This window comes from Haemaphysalis longicornis, unplaced genomic scaffold, assembly GCF_048455015.1.
Source record: "Haemaphysalis longicornis isolate Haplotype H1 unplaced genomic scaffold, Haemaphysalis longicornis Haplotype H1 scaffold_6, whole genome shotgun sequence".
NCBI lineage: Eukaryota > Metazoa > Arthropoda > Arachnida > Ixodida > Ixodidae > Haemaphysalis > Haemaphysalis longicornis.
Window position 1 is genome coordinate 106,780,614 of NW_027526407.1, and position 20,408 is coordinate 106,801,021.

Here is a 20,408-nt window from a genome sequence, read left to right on the forward strand (position 1 = left end):
TTTATTCCTCCGGAAAGAAAAAAAAGCTCTCCCGCAGCACTCTGGCGTCTTGGGTTCTGCCAGAAAAGCGGGCGAATAAGTCGATGAGCCTCATGTCCGATTTGTAGATCCCCTGGAGTACGATGGAGTGAAATTTCTTGCGATTGTTGTAGCTTCCATCGGACTCCGAGGGTCTAGAAATGCTGCACCCATAAATCGCGCCGATCATGTCCGGCAGTCCTCCGCTTCGTCGACAAACGCCAGTGTGGAACGCCCGCTTGTTTAGCTCCAATACTGCTCAGTCGGGCTAGAATATTTTCCCTGCGCTGATAGAAATGTACAAATCCGATGTCTAGGTAGACTACGGCGTGAACAGATAGCTCACTCACGCGGAGTTCGCGATCATGTAGATGGTACCCTGTGTACCGATTTACGACGGGTCCATCAGAACTGTTGTGATGACTGGCGTCCCACGAGTGGGGAACAACCCGGACGACGGCGCAGAGCAAGTACCCTAGACTTCTGGAACGACTGTTGAGAAAGAGGCATTAGCAATGGTCTGGGCGATCAAGAAATTTCACATCTACCTATACGGAAAGCAGTTCATCTTACAGAGTGACCACCAGCCCTTGGCGTACATACACTCCGCGAGGCACATTAACAGTCGCGTCCTTCGCTGGAGCCTCACAATGATGGAGCATGATTTCACAGTTCAGTACGTGAAGGGTAGCGAAAACGTCGGAGCGGATTACCTTAGTCGTATCTCCGCAGGGTAGATAGTTTTTTTTTTCTTCCCCATGAATCATTTTTGGAACACTTCGTTTTTTTTTTTGGGGGGGGGGGGGGGGGACTGACTACAAAGGACCTTCACTCTGGCACGTTCCTTCGGTGCCCTGTGTCGCCATGTGCGCACATTTTTGTGTGCCGAGTTTTGTTTCCCCAAACAAACCTCTCGAGAAGGGGGGTGAATGTGATGACTGGCGTCCCACGAGTGGGGAAAAACCCGGACGACGGCGCAGAGCAGGTGCCTCGAGAAGACGAAGAAGATGGTGACCGGGCCAATTTCCCTTAGAGGGTGTGTGCCAGGAGGGGAGTAGCATCATCATGGAGGGCTGGCCTGGGAAGCGGAGCGAGTGGCGGAGGTTCCGGAGGGCAGCTGGACCAAAACGACCGGCAGGCGGGTCGAGGCTTTCGTGGCTTTCAAGGTTTGAGGGTCGTGGTCGCTCCAGCGGGGTGATGTCCATGGGCCGGTGACGCGGAAGACCGACGTCGCCATTCGCGAAGGTGTCAGATCGCCGCGACGACCCTGGGAGCCGCAGTTCCGAGGCAAGGCCTAGCGAGCGGAGCCAGCGGCGCGTGACTCCGCGGAACCGCGACTGGTCCGCCGTCTTCCGAAACCCTGCGGCGAGGGCGGCAAAGCCGTGGCGACTGAGCGCCATCACTGTGGGACAGAGCCGTGAGCATGGCATTGTTTTTTTTCCCCCGCTTCTCTCCCGAACTCTAGTTGGTCGGACCGGTTTGTATTTTTTTTATTTCGGTTGTGTGCGCGTTCCGTTGCCAATATATCCAGTGTTGAGTTATCTGTTCAAGACCATGGCATCAACTTTCTTGTGATCTTCCTCCGCGAGTCACACACCCGTCTGCTTAACCCCAACGTCCTCACCATTTTTGGCGTCCGCGACAGGACATTGCTCTACTTCTATCTGAAGAGCTTAAGCAGGCAAGTGGGTGTGACGAACGAGGATGGATCTCGAGAAGTTGATGCTCATCGGTAAAGAATTAGGGCTGTCAGGTCAGGATCTCAGAGAATGGATCGACGCTGAACGCGCGAAAGAAAGAGAGAAGCGTGCTACCGAACGCGAGGCGGCTAAGGAAGCCGCAAGGTTAGCACAGCAGACGGAGACCGAGACCAGAGCTCGAATTGAGGCTGAACGGGCCATGCTTGAACTGAGGCTACAACTTCAGGAACGGTCGCAGGGTTCCAACGCGAGTTCGGACGCCGTGGGAAGTGACACCGCGACTAATGCGGCACAAAGCTTCTACAGCCCTCACAAGTTGATTCCTGCTTTTAATGAGGAACGAGACGAGCTCGACGCTTATATACAGCGGTTCGAGGGAGTAGCAGAAAGCCAAGGTTGGCCTGCGGGAAAGTGGGCGCTCTCATTACACTTGTGCCTTACAGGTGAGGCGCTCAGTGCCGTTGGCCGCAAGTCGTCCGACGATGCACTGGACTACACGAAACTGAAAAAGACCCTTTTACATAGGTTCAGGTACACCGAAGAAGGGTACCGGTGCAAGTTTAGGGAATCAAGGCCACTGAACTCAGAAACAGGTCGTCAGTTTGTTGGTCGTCTTCTCGGTTACTTCGACAGCTGGCAGGAAATGGCGAAAACGGAGCAGTCGTACTCCGCGCTCCGGGACAAAATGGTGTCCGAGCAATTCCTGAGCCAGTGCGACGAGAAGCTCGCCATTTTCCTCAAAGAAAGGAGCTGCAAGAACCTGGACCAGCTTGCTGAGACGGCTGATCAATACTTCGAAGCTCAAGGCTTAGTCAACCTGGGCAGAGGAAGGGAAGAAAAGAAAGACAGCGGCAAGCCCCCTGGACTCCCTTGCGCTCCTGATTATCATGATCGCAAGACGACCAAGCCCCATTGCTTTTTATGCAATAAGCTAGGGCACCGGCCGTCAGACTGCTGGGCTAAATCGCGGGGTTCCAGTCAGCCCAGCCATAAGACGCTCTTTTGCAGACGGTGCCGAAAACACGGACACCGTTCTGACGTTTGCCCCAACCAACCAGGAAACACGGGTCAAGCTTCCTGTTCCTTGACGGGACACGCATCTTGGATGGAACTGTCAAAGAAGGGGATACGGAATCCAAAATACAAAAAACTGAGAGCTAACCGGGAGCAAATGCCGACAGCCGAAGGACTACTTGAAGGGCAACCAGTGACACTCTTACGCGACACAGGCTGTCATTCCGTAATCGTGAAGCGGTCCTTGGGTTGCTATACCAAGCTCACGGGGAATACCAGCACTGTTTATCTGTTGGACCGAACCCGCCTCGTTTTACCGGAAGCGAAAGTGGAGATCGTGTCTCCATTTTTCTCTGGCCGAGTACTAGCCACCGGTATGGAGGACCCTCTCTATGACGTTATCATAAGGAACATCGAGGGCGCCCGCGATGCCTCCATGTCGACCCGCGACTCGGAAAACAGATGGGAGCAGTCCCAGGAGCCGGAATCTCCGATACCAGGCTGAAGCTTGCTGTAACCTGCCAGAGAACGTGGGACAGGTTCCCTCCGCAACGACCGGACCCAAAAACTCTCCAGTAGAGGCATGCAGCAAGTCTCGACGACGCCAAGCTGTGCGAGTGTCTCCAGCAAGCAGCACGCCGACAACCAAGCTGGAGAGAATGCCAACGTCGGGAGGACTTCTGGAAGACCAACCCGTGGTCGTCCTGCGAGACAATGGCTGTAATACAGTCATCGTGAACCGCTCTCTCGTTGCTGACACCAAGCTTACAGGAGGCATGAGCACCGTCCAACTATTAAATCGAACGTGTCTGTCCCTGCCGGAGGCAGACGTGGAAATCGATTCCCCGTTCTTCTCAGGCCGCGTACTAGCGTCCTGCATGGACAACCCCTTGTGCGACGTCATTATAGGGAACATTGAGGGGACTGGTGATGCCAATACGAAAGACAATCGGAACATCAGACGAGAGGAGCCTCATGAAAAGGAACCAGTCATTGCAAGTACGGTGCTTGGACGGTGCGGTGTGCGCGTTCCGTTTCCAATATATCCAGTGTTGAGTTATCTGTTCAAGACCATGGCGTCAACTATCTTGTGATCTTCCTCCGCGAGTCACACACCCGTCTGCTTAACCCCAACGTCCTCACAACTGTCTTCTGGGCAAGCATTTCGGGGCGTCCTCGCAGGTCTTCGGGGTAGAATTTGTCAACTAGGGCTACGACCGTACACCGCGACAGGTAAAACAGTCTCCTGAACTCGAACTCCGGGTAGGTCGGCGCAACGTTCTCCATATAGAGGGGTAACGCGGTGCCGTTCTTCCCGCTGGATCATCGCGTGGACGACGCACACATAGAAAACTTCGGCTTCGCAATCGTACCTTCAAGAAGACGGCGGTCCGCAAACAACGCGTCGGGGAGAGCAGCGAGCGCACTTCGTGCTTTGTCCGACATTTTGCCGCTGAAACTGTAGCAGACGACCGAAAAAATGTTGTTCCGGAGCGCTCTGTCCCGGCTTCCAGTGCATTCCGAGGAGCTTGAACAACCTAATCATGACGCAACTTCAGGCCCGAGAGCAAGCTTCTGGCAGCCCGCGGGCTGGCAAAATGCCCGTAAATCGAACAGGCCCAGTGCTTTCTTGCGTGCCGGGAGGACTTCTCGATTTTACACTGATAGAAAAATATGAAAGGGCTTCTTCAGCCACCGAATTTAAGAAAGATGCTGCGCTAAGGCCTAATATATTTATGCGGCGCTAAGGCTAAAAAACTGCTTTGACACTTAAGCTATCAAGCAAGAATATATCTAAGCCGAATAAACAAAAGGAATTTCTTGCTTATACACTAGCAGTTGTCAAGAACCTCTTTTAATTGTCAGCTGCCTTGGGCTTACACTTCTGTTCTCAGACATTTGTGATTACAATTACATTACTACCGTTTACATGTGTGATTAGTTGTTTGTAGGTCAATTCTTGTGTGATGATGGTATATTTTGGTACAATTTCTTTATATCTGCGTATAGTGCGTTGCTAAAATTTTGGCGGTTTGCTTGCTTTGTGTCTCACCGCAAAAAAATTTCTACTTTGCCGTCACATTTGAAACAAAACTGTAATGTTTTGTCCACTTCCTTCCACAATAGAGTGGCGCTTGAGGCTATGCGTAATATTTAAAATGCATATTATAAATGTTTGTACAAAAACAGCTTTACATACACCACCGTAGAGTTGCTCTTCAAGAGCAATACAATAAACTATTTTTATTCAAAGTGAGATACACATAAAGTATTTGTAGCATTTCATCTCTTTAGGGTACCTAAGTTTTAATACGGGAAAACATATAAACAGAGTTTTGTTTTGGATTTTTGTAAAGTACTACTAATCTTTTAGATAAGGTTACAAGTTAATAACCCTGTAATATTAAATGATTACAATGACATAAATGCATAACTCCGGAGACTCACTAATTTGACGAGAAAGTGCGCATACTGCACCGGAAATGAGCGCAACATGCTGAAAAATATATGTGGTTTTTAAAGAAGTTGTCCAAAAAATAGCCTAACTAGATAAGGGCACACTAAATTGAAATATTCAAAAATTTATTACCACCTTTGAAAAAGCTGAGAACTGTTTACTACATACAATATTGGGCACCACTGAAATAAACATTGATGGTGGTTGTCAAAAAGAAGGAACACCACATCAGAGGAATTATATATATATATTTTATTCTGAGCACTGTTTACCGAAGATTTTATAAGTGTTTCGACCGCATAACTCGTTGAAAACACTGAAGCAGGCAGGAGTGTGGTATGGGCCTTTCCTGTTTCCCTTCATTCGTAACTCACAAGCAGTCCATCTGTCATACTTATCTAAAAAAACAAAGTATTCATTCATTAACATATATATTGCGTCCGAAACGATTTCGACTGGAGGAGGCACCAATTGGCGTTGCGCATTACAAAAGTAAGTAGTTTTGTTGTTGGGGATGTTTGATTGAAACCTTGGCATTCTCCTTCGGCCTACATTCACCAGAGGCGAATCTTTTGTGTATAAAATTCTGTCGTTTGTGTAGAATCACACGGGCCGCCAAAAGGCGCGCCGAAGAACATAGCTTACGAAAGTCAGTACGAGAGCAGAATGTCGCTTTATTGTCAATGCCAGGCTCGCTTATATCCAGTTGGAACGTAAGAGAGGAAGAGGGAGGTGACAAGAAGCCTCAACCGTGCGGGCAACGAAATGGTGATGTAGGCACAGAATATGCAACAGTTTAGTTTCGCAATATTGAACTTTCTAAGAGTAAGAGTTGTGCTTCGTTTTAGGCACTTTAGAAGAAAGATGCCTTTACCACAGGGAAAACATTTTGTTTGAGTAAGTGACCCACGTACTTTTAAATGGTGTTTATAGTAGATATAAAATGATCATTGAGTGCGACTTGAAAACTCCACAACAGAGAAATTGCACCTAACACCTTTGCTGCTATATCATGGTGAAAATCCGATACTATCAGGCAATAAGGCCGTTTTTCTTTTTGCTCTTTTTATTGGACGTTGAGCGAATGGCGTTGATTTTTCCGGTTTATTTTCTGAGTGCGACCGATATCTTGCTAATTTTTATGTGTATTCTATAGCCAAAGACCTAACGCGCCTATTTGCACCATTGCGTCATTTTCTGTAAAGTAAAAATGCCAATTTTATTTTTTCGTCTCTTATGTCTGATAGATGGCTGTAAGCGGCAGAGCATTGTCACCCCATGTTTGACACCTGGGTCGCACACAATCGCGCCGTGTATACAATGCTATAACGCACAGGTTTTTATGTGTAAGATTGTTGACAGGCGAAAAATGGTGAGCAATGACTGATACGACACGTGGAGAAAAAGAATGCAGTTTTCTGTGTTTGCAAGGGCTTGTTAAGTTGTCTGGAATGTCTTTTCATGTTATATGCGCCGCCTAGAATGCAGCATTTTTAGGTATCTTTATCTTTTTGTGGCTTTTATCTATGGCCGAGAATGTTTTAGAGTCACGAGGTAAGTAGGCTGTCCAGAAGTAATAACAGTCGAAACCTAGACCCAGAAAAGTATTGGGGTGTCATGGCTTCGTTGCGTTGCTTATTCATGGCCCCCTTTTTTGCGTCTTTGTATTCGCTTTCCGGTTGAGAAGATCTCAGTACAACCACCCTTGTTAGTCATACCTATGTGATATTTGGTAAGCGTGCTTTGCTACATTTTGAAATTAGGATATTTACTATCCCGCCTGAGGCCTGCAGAGCGGGGATTACAATCTTACATCAGAAATTTTTACATTTTATTCTTTGGACCAGTCGCTTCTCCCTCTCACTATCAGCGTTGGAAAATATACATTGTCAAGAAGACATTTACGGAATTCAATTTGGCTTGATATGCTGCTTTCATAATTACAATGCTCAAACTACTCTCGTTGTCCCAATACATGTATATTGACCTTTTTTGAGGTCGAATACGTCAACACATTAGCTTCGTCGACCTACGTAAGTCAGAGTCAAGATGTGGTGGTTTATCTGGATGCAGGCTGCATTCGTAACCGACGCGCGTGAATCCCAAACTCAAGATTGATGTTTTAGCACGGTATTTAATTTTTGCTTTTCAGATTATTTGGGTACAGCAACTAATGTCCGCATCGGAAGTATTTTTGACATGGTATTTATTGTTTTGCTTTTAGTTGCTTCAAAACAAAATGGGCCCTGATTTATTTGATAAGTTTACGTGTCTGTTAAGGGTCACTCTAATAATTTCCGTACCGCAGTTATATTATTATCGTAACCTTTGGAGCACAAATGAAGCATAAAATACAGTTGTCAAATTGTACCACATTTGGATAAATATATAGCGCAGGAGATGTCAGTAAAATATATCAGGTATACTGCCTTGTTAAGGTGCATGCCCGACTTGACTGATGAGTCCGTCGACGATAGGCACAGAATCTTATCTTCAAAAACGGCTAAATATTTATACAGAATCCAAACTCAAATACCGTTGCGTAAGGTCGCGCAATAGGTATCTCGATATCTGCGTTTTAAAATTAATTTTGTTGCAACTTAGGCTCTCCTTCAACTGAAAAACGAAAATTTTTGTTGCTGGAACCCAAGTTTTTGTTGAAATCTGCCTCGACGTATCTTTTTACAATCTCAACTAGCCACACACTTTAAAAGGATTTGCTCCCGGAGTTTCTTGATTTTTTTTACAGCCACAGAATTCTTTATCGGTGGCGGGCGAGTGTTGCTGAATGTTTCTACCACATTTTAAACTATGGTTTTGCACCTTTTACCTTTGAGCCTGTGTTTTAGTGAATGCACTTTGTGAATACGGGCAAGAATACACACTGGCGAAAAGTTTTACTCGTATATTGAAATATTCTGTTAAAACATTCAACAATTACCGCACACGAGTGGTTGAGTTAATAAGACACATAACGAGATGTACAGAAAAAGCTCATGAATGTAGCAGAATAGGTGGTTTACTGGAAATAAGATAGCTTAGAAACGATGCTTTTTAATGGTTGCCATATAAATACATCGTGCAGAGCCTACCATGTGGCTATTTTCTTCTAAAGTAGAAAAAAAGAGAAGAGAAGAGGTGTGCATTTCCAGAATGTTGCTGCCACCGCCTTCCGGTTTCTTGTATATCATCGCACCACAGAGGGAGGAATCAAAGTAAAAACAATTTTCGGGTTTTCTTGGCGAAATATGTGAAAAGTGTTTCTAAACACTCTTGAAACGAACGCCTATTGCTATCAAATATCGCAACATTTACTTACTGTGTGTATACTTATTTGACAGTGGGGTGTCAGGGAATGTCAAAAAGATGCCGCATAGGCTCTCGGTATCCTGGTAAACGATTTGTTCAGTAAATTCTTGCCTCTCGGCTGTAACAAAGGAAGAAATGCGCTGAATGAAATCACCTTAGATAATACGCCGCTGTTTTACTCTGAAATTTTGAATATTTGCACCGTGTTCAAAAATAGGTGCAAAGATAAAATTAGTAACACTCCTTTGCTAAGAAGCGTATCTAGAGACAGGAAGCATCGGGCGCATTGCGTTGTTCGAACGCGCTTTGAAAATTGAATATTTATAGTAGCTATGTCTGGAGTTGGCTGTTTAGGTATTCTTTGTGTACACCTAAACTAAAGAACAAATACTTATTTGTCAATCAATTTTTCTATGTTTTTTGGATCTACGCAGCACTGGCATTATATATATATTCACATTTGCTGTTTATGTTTGCTCCAATATGAGTACAAAATGTGTTTGCCTGATTTAAAATTATTAGAAAGAAAGGGTATAACTGGCCATCTTCATCATATATTGAAATTCCTTTTGGTGACACGTTGGCTTTTGGTAATCTATCTTTTGGGGTATCCAGAGTTAGAACTTTCAAGTTCTTCGGACGTAGGCAACTAAAGGCCACCGAAGGCAAATACGCATGTTTAAATAACATTACAGGCCGCATCATAGAGGGACATCATGCAAAGTATATGCAAAAATATATTTTCTTTTTTTTCCTTGCAACATTTTGTAGCGTGGTGCCATCACACGGGTGGAAGTGGCCCGCTTTAAGTATTTTATCCTGTAGTTGCAATGCGTAACCGAGTACGCATCTTTCCGGTTATGCCTGCGTAATTTAATGCTTTTTAAAAAGCCAGGTGATATTTTTTGAATTGGTGGATCAAGCCCCGTTCTCTCTGGGGCGTGCTTGTTTGCGGCTTGTAAGATCACCCATTGCGCCGAAAAACACCGCGCATTTGGCAAATCTATTTGTTTTTTTGCTGTACGGTATGCTGCCAGTGCGGATAAATCCCTAAACATTCCGCACACCATAGTTGCATATTACAGTAACGCCAAGTTTCTATTGGCAGAAACCAAACAATATTAAAATGTAGGGAATGTCCATTGGGTAGGAGCTAGTTTCTACTGGGAGGGTGAAACGCGGATAAATTGGAAGAAATTTAAAATTGTGTAGAGTTTTTTTTGTTGATTGGTAGAGTCTCTTCCAAAGCATTGCGTTTTAATATCCTGCTTGTATTTTGAATGCGTACAGATATTGAACCTTGAACTCGATAATGCTGCTGTTTTTCTCACCATCCTATAGCGGTTGTGCGTCATGAATTGATAAGAACGCAGTACCAAACACAGAACGCAGTAAATGCCTGATAAATATACACCGAGATGCAGAGCGACAGGTTGTTCAGTAACTGAACCATTCAGAAAACCTTGTTTTTTAGGGCGGCGCACAAGTGTCTGGTTAGTGTCCCACTTTTATTATCTTGTGAGTTTTCTAAAAATGCGTTACCCAATTGATATTTGCCACGCCCACTTGCTAAATGTGTTATTTCTTTTTAACGAACTCCTGTACGTTTTCCAAAATGCCGCTAATACTATCTGTAAATACAGTCTCTTGTCATTAAGGAAAACGAAGAGAGCGGAGTTTTTAAGGGAACAAACGCGTGTTAAGTAAATATTAGTAGAAATTAAGAAAAAATGGACTTGGGCAGGGCATGCAATGCGAAGGCAAGATAACCGTTCGTAATTAATGTTAACAAAGTGGGTCCCTAGAGAAGGCAAGCGTGGCAGGGAGCGGTAGAACGTTAGATGGGCAGTTTAGATAAAGAAATTTGCGAAGATAAATTGATCGCAGCTAGCACAGGGACAGGTTAATGGGAGAGGCCTTAGCTCTAGAGTGGGCGTAGATAGGCTGGTGGTGATGGTGATGATGATGAATTCTCCATTTTAGGGAATGTCGTGTGCTTCTTGAAATTGCCCACGAATGCATATGTAGGGATCAGACTCGGTTGTTGGGCTCCTACATTTATTAAGAGAGTGTTGGCCCGGCCAGGAGTAGGAGCGGTGTAGACAAGTGGCCGCCTAGGCAGTCGGTCGTGCTCGATCTCTCGCGTGGCAGAGTTGACGCTGGCCAGGCACCGTGATGACGATAGGGCGCTGATGCTGACGATGGCGATGGTGTCGCTACACCTCAAAGGTAAATAAGCATGGCTCAGTATCTGGTCAAAATACCACCAAATCTAATGTACCAACGTGATCGGCTATTTCCTCATGTACCCAGTAATTTGCGACAGAATAATAAAAATAAATTTGCAGGATTTCACTAACTACAACAATGTATCTTGCAGTGCTAGCTTCCGTGTTGGGTTTTGCAGGTGTTTCTCAGGTTTTTTTTATTGAATCCACATTCAGGTAAAATAACTGTTTGTCTTACTCGACTATTACTCGTTTGCTTTCTAGATTGTACTTTCATAGGGTTCTGAGAACCTCATTAGAACTCTCTAATTAAAAATCCGAGAAGCAAGACGTCTGAGGGCTGTGTAGTGAACTGTTGTTTTGGAATGTATATGAAGCAAATAATATACATAATAATCAAGTGCCCTGTCGAAGCAAATGAAGTGCAAAGCCGAAATAATGACTCCTTAAAAAGGCCATTTCGCCAACCCGTACTCACGCCTCACAGCAGTAGTTGTTAGATGATACAATTGAATTAGACCATGGTTACTAATCCAAAGAAAGGCTGCAGTGTTCCAAATGCCAGCACCACTCCACACGTACATCGAAAGCTTAGCCAATTCAAAAGCTACCATCGTCGCTTCCAACCTCGTCATTCACAATTAACACACGATGAAGAAACTACTTTGCGGCGCCTCCAGACGAATTTGTATCCCCATAACACCCTACTGAACGCCATGTACCACACCCAATACCCTGCCACCTGCAACTCTTGCACTGTTGGTGGCCCCATACCACGAGGTATGGGAGTACCAATAAACCCTTCTCTAGCCCTAATTCCCAACCCTGCCTATGAGTAGCGGGTAAAGCAAGCTGACCAGCTCCGAGCTCTCGAACCAGCGCCGACTGGTTTAAACGGCCTGGATGGCAGGCCAACACCAGGGCGTCTTGGAATAAGGATAACTCTCACTGGGTGGAAGCCATAAGAACACCTTCCCCTCATTACAACAATGAATGTTTCTCTCTCTCTCTCTCTCTCTCTGTGTTTCTCTCTCTATCTCTCTATCACCCTCTCTCTCTCTCTCTCTCTCTCTCTCTTTCTGTTTGTCTGTCTGTCTTAGTCCTATACAAATATTATCAGTGAAATGAAATTAGGAAGCCCGAAGTGGCGGCAAACCATAATAAACAAGCAGGCAGTCACCTTTTAGTGTTCAGGGTAGGAAGCCTTTGAAGGTAGGCGCGGGCAGCGAAACGTCTAACAACCCAACATGGTCATTATTGTTTGCCGCTGAAGCCAGTGTCCTTTGTTAGTATTGTCATGCCATTGGCTCCGATGGCAGTGCACATATTTTGCGGCCATGTAAGACTACATTTTTTGAAAGGGCTGGGATGTCATACTGCTAACGGTTCGGGGGTTTCTCGGAATATCCGGGACTTCTTTTTGTTCTTTTATTTTTTCTGATAACTGCCATTCTCCTAACTTTTTTCCTGATCTCTTAAAGTACAGGACATGTTTTGTAATAACTCATGTCTAACAATAGTTCAAGTATCTGCCGCTCTCTGGGAGACCTTTTTTTGCTAGAAAAGCAGGAGTGATTTAAATGATTCGCAATCACGCCTAGCAGTTGCCAGTGACACTTACCGGTATTTAAAAACCTAGCGAGACCGAGAAAAAGAGATTATCAGTAAATAGAAGGCAAATTTTATGTTGAACTTGCCATCGAAAACCAACCAGGAACAGTAGATTGTGGAAGCCGGCCTGTCGTGAGAAAGCTACAGGACATGCGCATGCCAAAAGTTCTTAAACAAAAGAAACAACTAAAGGAAAAATCTTCGACCGGTGTTAGCTAACGCGGATAAAGTATCCTGCTTCATTGAAGTAATAATAAAAGCAGCCGGAACCGACACAAAATAACAACACGTATTACCCGTAAAAATACAGTTGCCACATATTTAAAGAAACAAAACAGCTGGACTGTGTTCATAGCGCACAACGTTGTAATAAATGGATAACAGAAGATACAAAAAGTATTGAATTTTTTTTCACTTTCAAAAACAACTGGCACCATCGCTCCTTGAACCCGGCTCAATCTTTACGGCACAATACCAGTGGCCTGAGTTAACAAAAGCAGGTTAGCAAACAGGCGGATGTGTAATCTAACCTGCCCGGCAATAGTGGAATGTTTCTCTGGCCTGTATGCAATATTGAACGGGAATGTCTGATAAGGGTGGTGTAGAGGAGCCTTAAGAATAAGATAACTTTTGTGACGTTACGGCAGCTTCTGGGTCTATAGGTTGATGTGTGATGTGTGATGTGGGAAATGATCTTTCTTCCAAAAAGGGCAGGTTTCCACCATTACACTCGTAATCACTGTTTACGCAGAACGTTCTGTCTTTAGCTTTCTTGGCATATTTTTACTCCTTAACAACCTTGAAACAAACGATATTTAATCGGGTATTAAAACCAGCGCTATTTAAGGGGTGGTTAGCGGTTGACAAAGCAAAACGTGACAAAGTGATATTTCGCCCAATGTCGGGTAGTCGCAGAGCCGCGCCGCTTCCCCATCTTTTCTATTGGCCAACCTAAGAATGCGCGATACAGCGTAAATGTAGTTCTCAAAATGAAGCTAGCTGCAGAAGAGGATGTGCTTCTACGTGGAGTGTACCTGTAACACCAGAGTGATAGTTTTTAACGTGACTGGGCAATTAAATATGGGCAGCGCTCTATTTCGGGTTCGTTTTGGTGTTATATGGCTCATGACAGCTAATGGGAACCCCCGGGTGGATAATACCGTCGCTTGCGCCTAATGTACACCCAAGGATTCGCATTTAAAAAACGCGTCTCTGCAAGTGTAAATCAGATTACGTCGCGCCGGCACAACCGTGCTCTGGAGTTTGATATACGTTTTATGGGGCCTCATTTTGCCCCACTGCCGTGTGTTGTTCTTTTATATCGCACATCGCGTTTCAAAGGGAAGTTTTTATCTTCATGCGAAATCGGTCTTAGTGTATGCAAAGTAATCGTTAGGAGAAACGCAGGAAGCATGCGTGAAAAAACGCTGGAGAAGAGTTAGATGTAAGCGCATAGAGTGACCCTAGGTTTATCTCTCTTTTATGAGAGCTAGCGCTCTCGCTACCAACCGTGTGGAAGAGAGATGGAGACGGCGAAAAAGTGCGGCCACTGACTCAAACAGAGCCGTGTCATCGTGGCAAGACCGAATACTGGGGGCGAGTTACACAAAAATGGGGAGGTCACGCGCCATACGTACTTCCGAGAGCAGGTACATTAAAATCAGGAAGCCTTGAGCAGGAACAGGAGCAAAAGAAATGAGCACAAGCACAATGAATCATTCAAGAAGTAACAAAGGGTATACTGCACCCGAACGGTATAGTTTCTATAGTTAGCCATTTGAACAAATTCCATGGTCGTACTTTTGCTCCTTCATCTGCGTTCTTCTTTGCCTATCCTAGGATGGTTCTATTTTAGAGGCGAAGCACCTTAGAACCTCGCTTCGTCCGTGGCTTGTCCGTTGGCGTCCGTGTTCACCGTGTTTCGCATGCGCGAGGAGCATTGGATTGGATTGGCTTTGGATTGGATTGGATTTAAATAAATTTAATTGTATCACATTGAATTTGATTGGAATTATATATACTGTACACACGCGTTGTCTCTCGTTTACATGCGCGAGTGGGAAATGCAAGGGGTGATTTACGCTACAAACGATCCTAAGTGCTTCGCCCACTCGTCATGAATAATAACGTGGAGATGCGTGAGTTTTTTCCAATAATATTCGAGTATAGATTTGTTCGTTTTTAAATACACTGCACACGGCTGTGTTTTGAACCTCATGCCTGCAGCCCATTTTAGGGCGAAGCCCGTTAGGACCTCGCAATGTCCGTGCCGTTGTCTGGAGTTGTCAGTTCACACAGCATTGTAAGCTATCTATCGAGAATGCCGCTCACGGTAGTACCATCCGCACGCCATCTGGGAAGAGTGCCGAGAACTGCAGTAGCAAAGATCGAAAATTTCAAAGGGTACAAAACTCAAAAACAAAAAAAAACCATAAACTGTCAAAAATGCTTCGCGAAAAAAAGCAGTTGCAATCACATTGAAACTGCAGTGACTACAGCCAGCTACACGACAGGGCACTGCGGTGCAATGTGTATATAAGTGCGTTCCGGTATCAACCGACGGCCATCAGGGGAACGTGAGGATACCTCGTCTTTGCCAACTGCGATCTAGCCCTTTCAAAAAACCACTGTCCATGCACTTCGCCGATCACAAGGCCGTGATTGTCAAGGCGAAACGTAAACCGGAACTCGTCACAAAGTACCACCAGTACCGCCAATAAAACACTGTATATGTATACAGTGCACATACGTTCCTCCATTCATTATTGCACTGAATGCGCGATGATTCGCGTCAATTTAGCCCAAAACAGGCCAATACACTCAAACATCTCCACGCCATGAACAATGCCGAGGGTGCGAGGTACGTGTACGCGAATAGTCTTTCCTGTGGTGCTTGTCAATTACAGGGCATTTACTGCACCTCAAAATCAATTAAAACCCGTAGTGCATCAGCACGCACGGACGATGATGCTCATCACATAGGCAATGCAAAACTTCCTATCCAGTGCTTCGCAACCTCGGCATCGTGCCCGCATGGAGATGTGTGATTTTGTCTGAAAAGTAGGTTAACCCTCCCTTTACCTGCGTAGAAATTCCGTTTCTACCCTTTTCCCGGACGTTTATGTAGTTTTGCTCCCGCGGGTAGAGGGACGCACAGTCCATCACATAAGGGCACAACGAGCCTACGGCATAATTTTGATGGCAGAATATTTTGTAAAAACTATGTTGACCAATTGTATTAAAAACGACAACCTTTATTAACAAGCCAGTAATTGTTAGCCAAGGCTGTATATAAGTCACCCTCATTCCGGTCTAACATTATATTTTCTAATATAAGAACTTAAAACACAATTGAAAAAGAATACTACTAGTTTATTACTGAGTATGGTATTTGCAATTTTTTTAAACCAAGTAAAAAGAGTACTTTTTAGGACATGTTGAATATTCTCCCTGCAATTACACAACGTAGAACAAAATAAAACAACAGCCTGTGTATTGGAGGCGGGGGATTTTCTGCTCTAAAGTGAAATGTGTGAAAAACAGCAGAGTTAAGCCCACATACACATAAATGTCGTTCTAGCTTTCATAGGCCGCTATTTTAGTTCCGTGAAAGACACTGAGCAATAAATTGCAATTTTTTTGCAGCTTGTAGTTGCAAAGAACATCGAAAAATTCTGACCGAACGTAAAAAAATTCTCTAAAATTAGACTGGTGTGCCAAACATATCCAATTCAAATCTCAGCGACATAATATATTTCACAACACTTAATGAAGGACGTTTTGGTTGTCAACCTAAGAATGCTCAAGAGGACTGTGATTTGGGCGAGTTGGTGAACTTTCATTATTTCAAATCAGCGCGGAAGCAGCGCTGCGCTCTGTACGTGTCGTTCCTTGTTGTGGTTTTATTTGTTCCGCGATAATGAACTAAGTATGTTATATAGCTAGATTTTCACCCATTGTTTGAAGTTAGTTTACTTGCAGTTTCGAACAAAAACACCATAGACACGTTAATTACAAAACACCAGTTTTGATCAAAAACATAATCGACAGCCAAATCAGCGTATTACAAAGCACAATTAGCACGAAAAATGGAGAAATTTTGGAAGATAGACTAAATTTGTTGCAAGATTGCACTATGTGCATTTATTTATTAGGGGTGGTGGAGTGGGTTGCACTCAATGTGATTGCTCTGAAAACCTAAATTTCCTCTTTCTTACAACAATAAAACGGCAGCTCACACAGCCTCTACAAAAGCCCTAATTTATGACGACTCATGTGTCCCCCGGACAACTTCAACAGAATACCTTAAAGAAACATCGCTTTCACAAAAGGCGACAAGAAACGTGCACCTTGATTAGTGAGCTGCGAGATATCGTCATGCGCAGAAACTCTTGTACGCATTTCTATGTTGTTCCGTAATGTGGTTGATACAAACTCGTGACTAATGAAGAATTACCCACCACTGAAGAAGAAAATCTTGCTCGCTGGTTAGTTGTGAGCATTCGTCGAATTTCGGCAGGCACCAAAATTTAGAAGGCGAACTTAGAGCGCAGATTCGTTGGAATTTCGAGAGAAGCCTACATAGTTACATTTCCCAGTGCCTTTAAACAGGGCAGGATTTAAAAGGGACAAAAATGCTACACTTTGCTACTCAAACAGCAGCACTTACTCGCCGCCTTGTCTCAGTGGCTATGGCATTGTGCTGCTGAGCCCAACGATGCGGGTTCTATACATGGCTGCGGCAACCGTTTTTCTGATAGTGGCGAAAAAAGAAAACGCCAATGTGTTTGAGATTTGACCAAGGTCGAAATTTGACCAAGGTCTCCAGATGGTCAAATTTATTCTACAGCCCTCCACTACGGCGCGCCTCGTCCCATTTGTAGCGTCAGCACGTTAAACACTAGAATCAATCTATCAATCAAGAATGCCGCAGTCAAACTGCTAGAAACCTGAAAATATTGGTTAGTTCTCTTCTGGAAGGTGTTTGTTACATTTAATATTTTGTTCCTATGATCTGCCTGCATTCTTTGGATGCAAGCAATCCTCTGTAACAGAGGTAGTACGTGCACAACGCCGGAGGTAATATAAATGAACCTTTACAAACACCGCAGCTTTGTTAGAGTAACGAAGTAATATTTCTACAAAAGTATGTAAAAAAATCCCTGAAAGTATAAGGCGGAGGTTCCACTCTCTCCTACTTTAACGGTGAATATATGAAAAGCACAGTAGGCCGTACCAAACCGATCAATTTAATTTCGGCAATTGTCGCCGCTTCGAACATTTGCAAGTTTTTTATACAATCTTATATCAAAGTTTTTTTCTCTCTGTTAATAAATCGTGTTCTTCTGTAGATCACAATAAAATTAATTTCTGGCGCTGTCTCAAGGTGAGGCGAACGTATTTTTGTACCATAGTTTCGACAATTCCGACAAGGGAACCCTATTATGTTAGGCATGCCATCAGCAGCAACAGCAAAGTTACTGAAGTTCATTCCTGCGTGATAACCAATGAAAAAAAAAAATAATACCCCGCCATTCCACACACGAGAAGTTGCTAAGAAAGGAGGAAATATTTGCTATTGTGCTGTCGTAATAAAAATACAAAAGAATACGCTACCTGGGCTACTCAATTGCATGACAGTGGGGCCATATGGATAACTTGTAGAGAAACGTCCCGTGTCTGTGTCAACGTAGGTGCCTTTGTACATCCTTCTCCTATGTTGAAAGAGGATACGTTTGTAATTATTCAGCCACACACACACATACCGATTATAAGTGGAAACTTACCTTAGACCAGATACGTTTCTGTAGAACATTGCCTCTTTGTATATACCATACACCACATGATCCACTTTACAGAATGTGTTGGGAGTGGTTCCAACGTATGTCCAGATGTACTCAGTAAAATTTAAAAACTGCAAAATGAGATTTTACACTTAAACCGCTATTGGTAACAGATTTTTCTTAAGAGTGTGATTGCAGGAGAACACTTTTCGTAAAAACTGCGAGTAGAGGACGGTAAATCGCCAAAGGAGGACGGGAGAAAACAAGCACCAATTAGGAATCTCTGCCCCTGCAGTCTCTCCGCATAGTTTTGTTCGTTACGCCGATTTTTTTCTTAGAATGCAATACTAACTAGCCGAGCAACATGCTGTTAGGGCAATATTGTTTTTGTAGTTTTGTGCAAGAGGTAATTTGCAGACGTGATAGTTAATTTACGTCTGAGGGATCCCTTAGCATGCAATGAATAAAAAACTGGGATGACAAAATTTACTCATCCGAGATCTTGATACATGCTTTATTCGCCACAGCACACATATTCTGAAACAAATTTCACAATCGAAGAGCTACTTTAGGGGGCAACGTTATTTTTATTAGTGTGTTTTATAGAACATATAAGCCATACCAGTAAACAAACTCATGGCTGCATGTTTGCTATAAGGTTGCGCCTTCGTAATGTTACTTTATTTTAAGTAGGGATGATTTTATTGATATAATTAAAACAGGAATTTCCACTACATAGAGTACTTTGTCGCACCTAGACGCCGTCAACACACATTTAATAAGCAAGCTGGCATCATTTCGTTTCAAATAGGGGCTGTAGGTTCATTTTTAACACAGAATTGTGAAGTCGTCGGGGGGACATTTTTACATTTACTTCTGCAGTAACATTCTCGAAATCCAAAAGGTAAAATGCATAAATGAGATTTGTACTAGGTATGTGGCTGGCTTTCAAATTTACATTTTGACAAATTCGGCGTATCAAAAAACTGGTCAGAATGCCTTGATTTTGAGTATAATACAAAATGGGAAATTTCTTCGCAAGCTATATTCGTGGGGTATATTTGTCAGCACTCAAAAGCAATGCTACTTCGGTTTGGCAACGGTGTTTTTAAACTTTGTATTTCTTTCTACTTATTGCACTATCCAAATTAAATTTGTCAGAAATCTAATCTCTGAGTGCAAGAAGAACCTTACTAAATAATTCAAAAGTGTTGTCACCTTATGCTTATATAAAATTTATGAAAAAAATTATCTCAGAAGAAGCACGTGGTTGTTACAATGACGTTAAGGGCCATACGTTTTGAACCTTTGGCTAGAAAACATTTCACCAGTCGCTGCTTTGAATACCTCAAAAAGTAAAAAAAAACAGCGTTTGTAGGCGCAATTTAGCAATATTTAACTGTTAACAAAATGTTCTTTTCTTGATAAACATAAAAAAATACCGCAGATTTGGATTTACCATCCTCAGATCAACCATTGGCAAGTACGTCAGTCGTGCACATGTCGTTGTCTGTAAAAAACTTAGGGCGACACAGGTGGGTAGAGCTACAGCGAACTTCATCTTTCTGTCACCGAGAAAGTTCCACACTAAAATTTATCATGTTTTAATACTGCGAAATAGCGATGGGGTATTTCTCTCCGAAACGCAACAAAAGGTTTTCTTTAAATTTGCAAGCTGAAACAAAACCCTACAACAGCCGTCCCTTCTTGGCGTGTGTCTATTGCATGGCAACACAATGGAGGAATAGCGAAATATAGAATGTCTGCCTTAGCCGAAGAATGCATCCATACCAGTACCTCGAAGGTCACTGGCCATTTAACCTCAGTGTAGCCCTTCTTTTTTATTGTGAAGTTTTTAAATCGGCATAGGTTAAGTGATATTACTTATAAATTAACACTTTGTCAAAATCGCTTGTTGTGACCTCACTGACATGTGAAATATCTCGTGCGTTGTCTCAGAAGCAGAGGAAGCCGGATTTGTTGTCATCACAAATGTATATAAAGAAACATGTTGAAGCAGTTGGATTTGAGGGTGAAGCTAAAGCCAAATTATCAAGCTACGCTTCCCAGTCTACTGTACCGCAAGAAGCACGCCAGAAAGAGACAAAGAAAACCGAAATACTTAAAGTTTAATTCGTTATTTTCATAATTCAGATAAAAAGGTAACATTATAAAGGTACTCTCTATTTACTAAAAATTTATGCGATTCTCCAGTGATGGGCCCAGAGGTTTGAAGACCTTTTCGTATTAAATTTGAAGGTGAAGACAAAAACCTTATGATATTTAA

At 43.5% G+C, this 20,408-nt stretch overlaps 1 long non-coding RNA gene across 1 annotated transcript; it reads right to left on the reverse strand.

The window, feature by feature from the left end:
• Positions 1–5,418: 5,418 nt before the first annotated feature.
• LOC144141862 (uncharacterized) lies at positions 5,419–19,715 on the reverse strand. Its single transcript, XR_013316722.1, has 5 exons — positions 19,581–19,715; positions 18,125–18,252; positions 17,955–18,052; positions 8,510–8,617; positions 5,419–5,588 (listed from the first exon to the last, which is right to left on the reverse strand). It is a non-coding gene; the product is annotated as an uncharacterized LOC144141862 (long non-coding RNA).
• Positions 19,716–20,408: the final 693 nt, after the last annotated feature.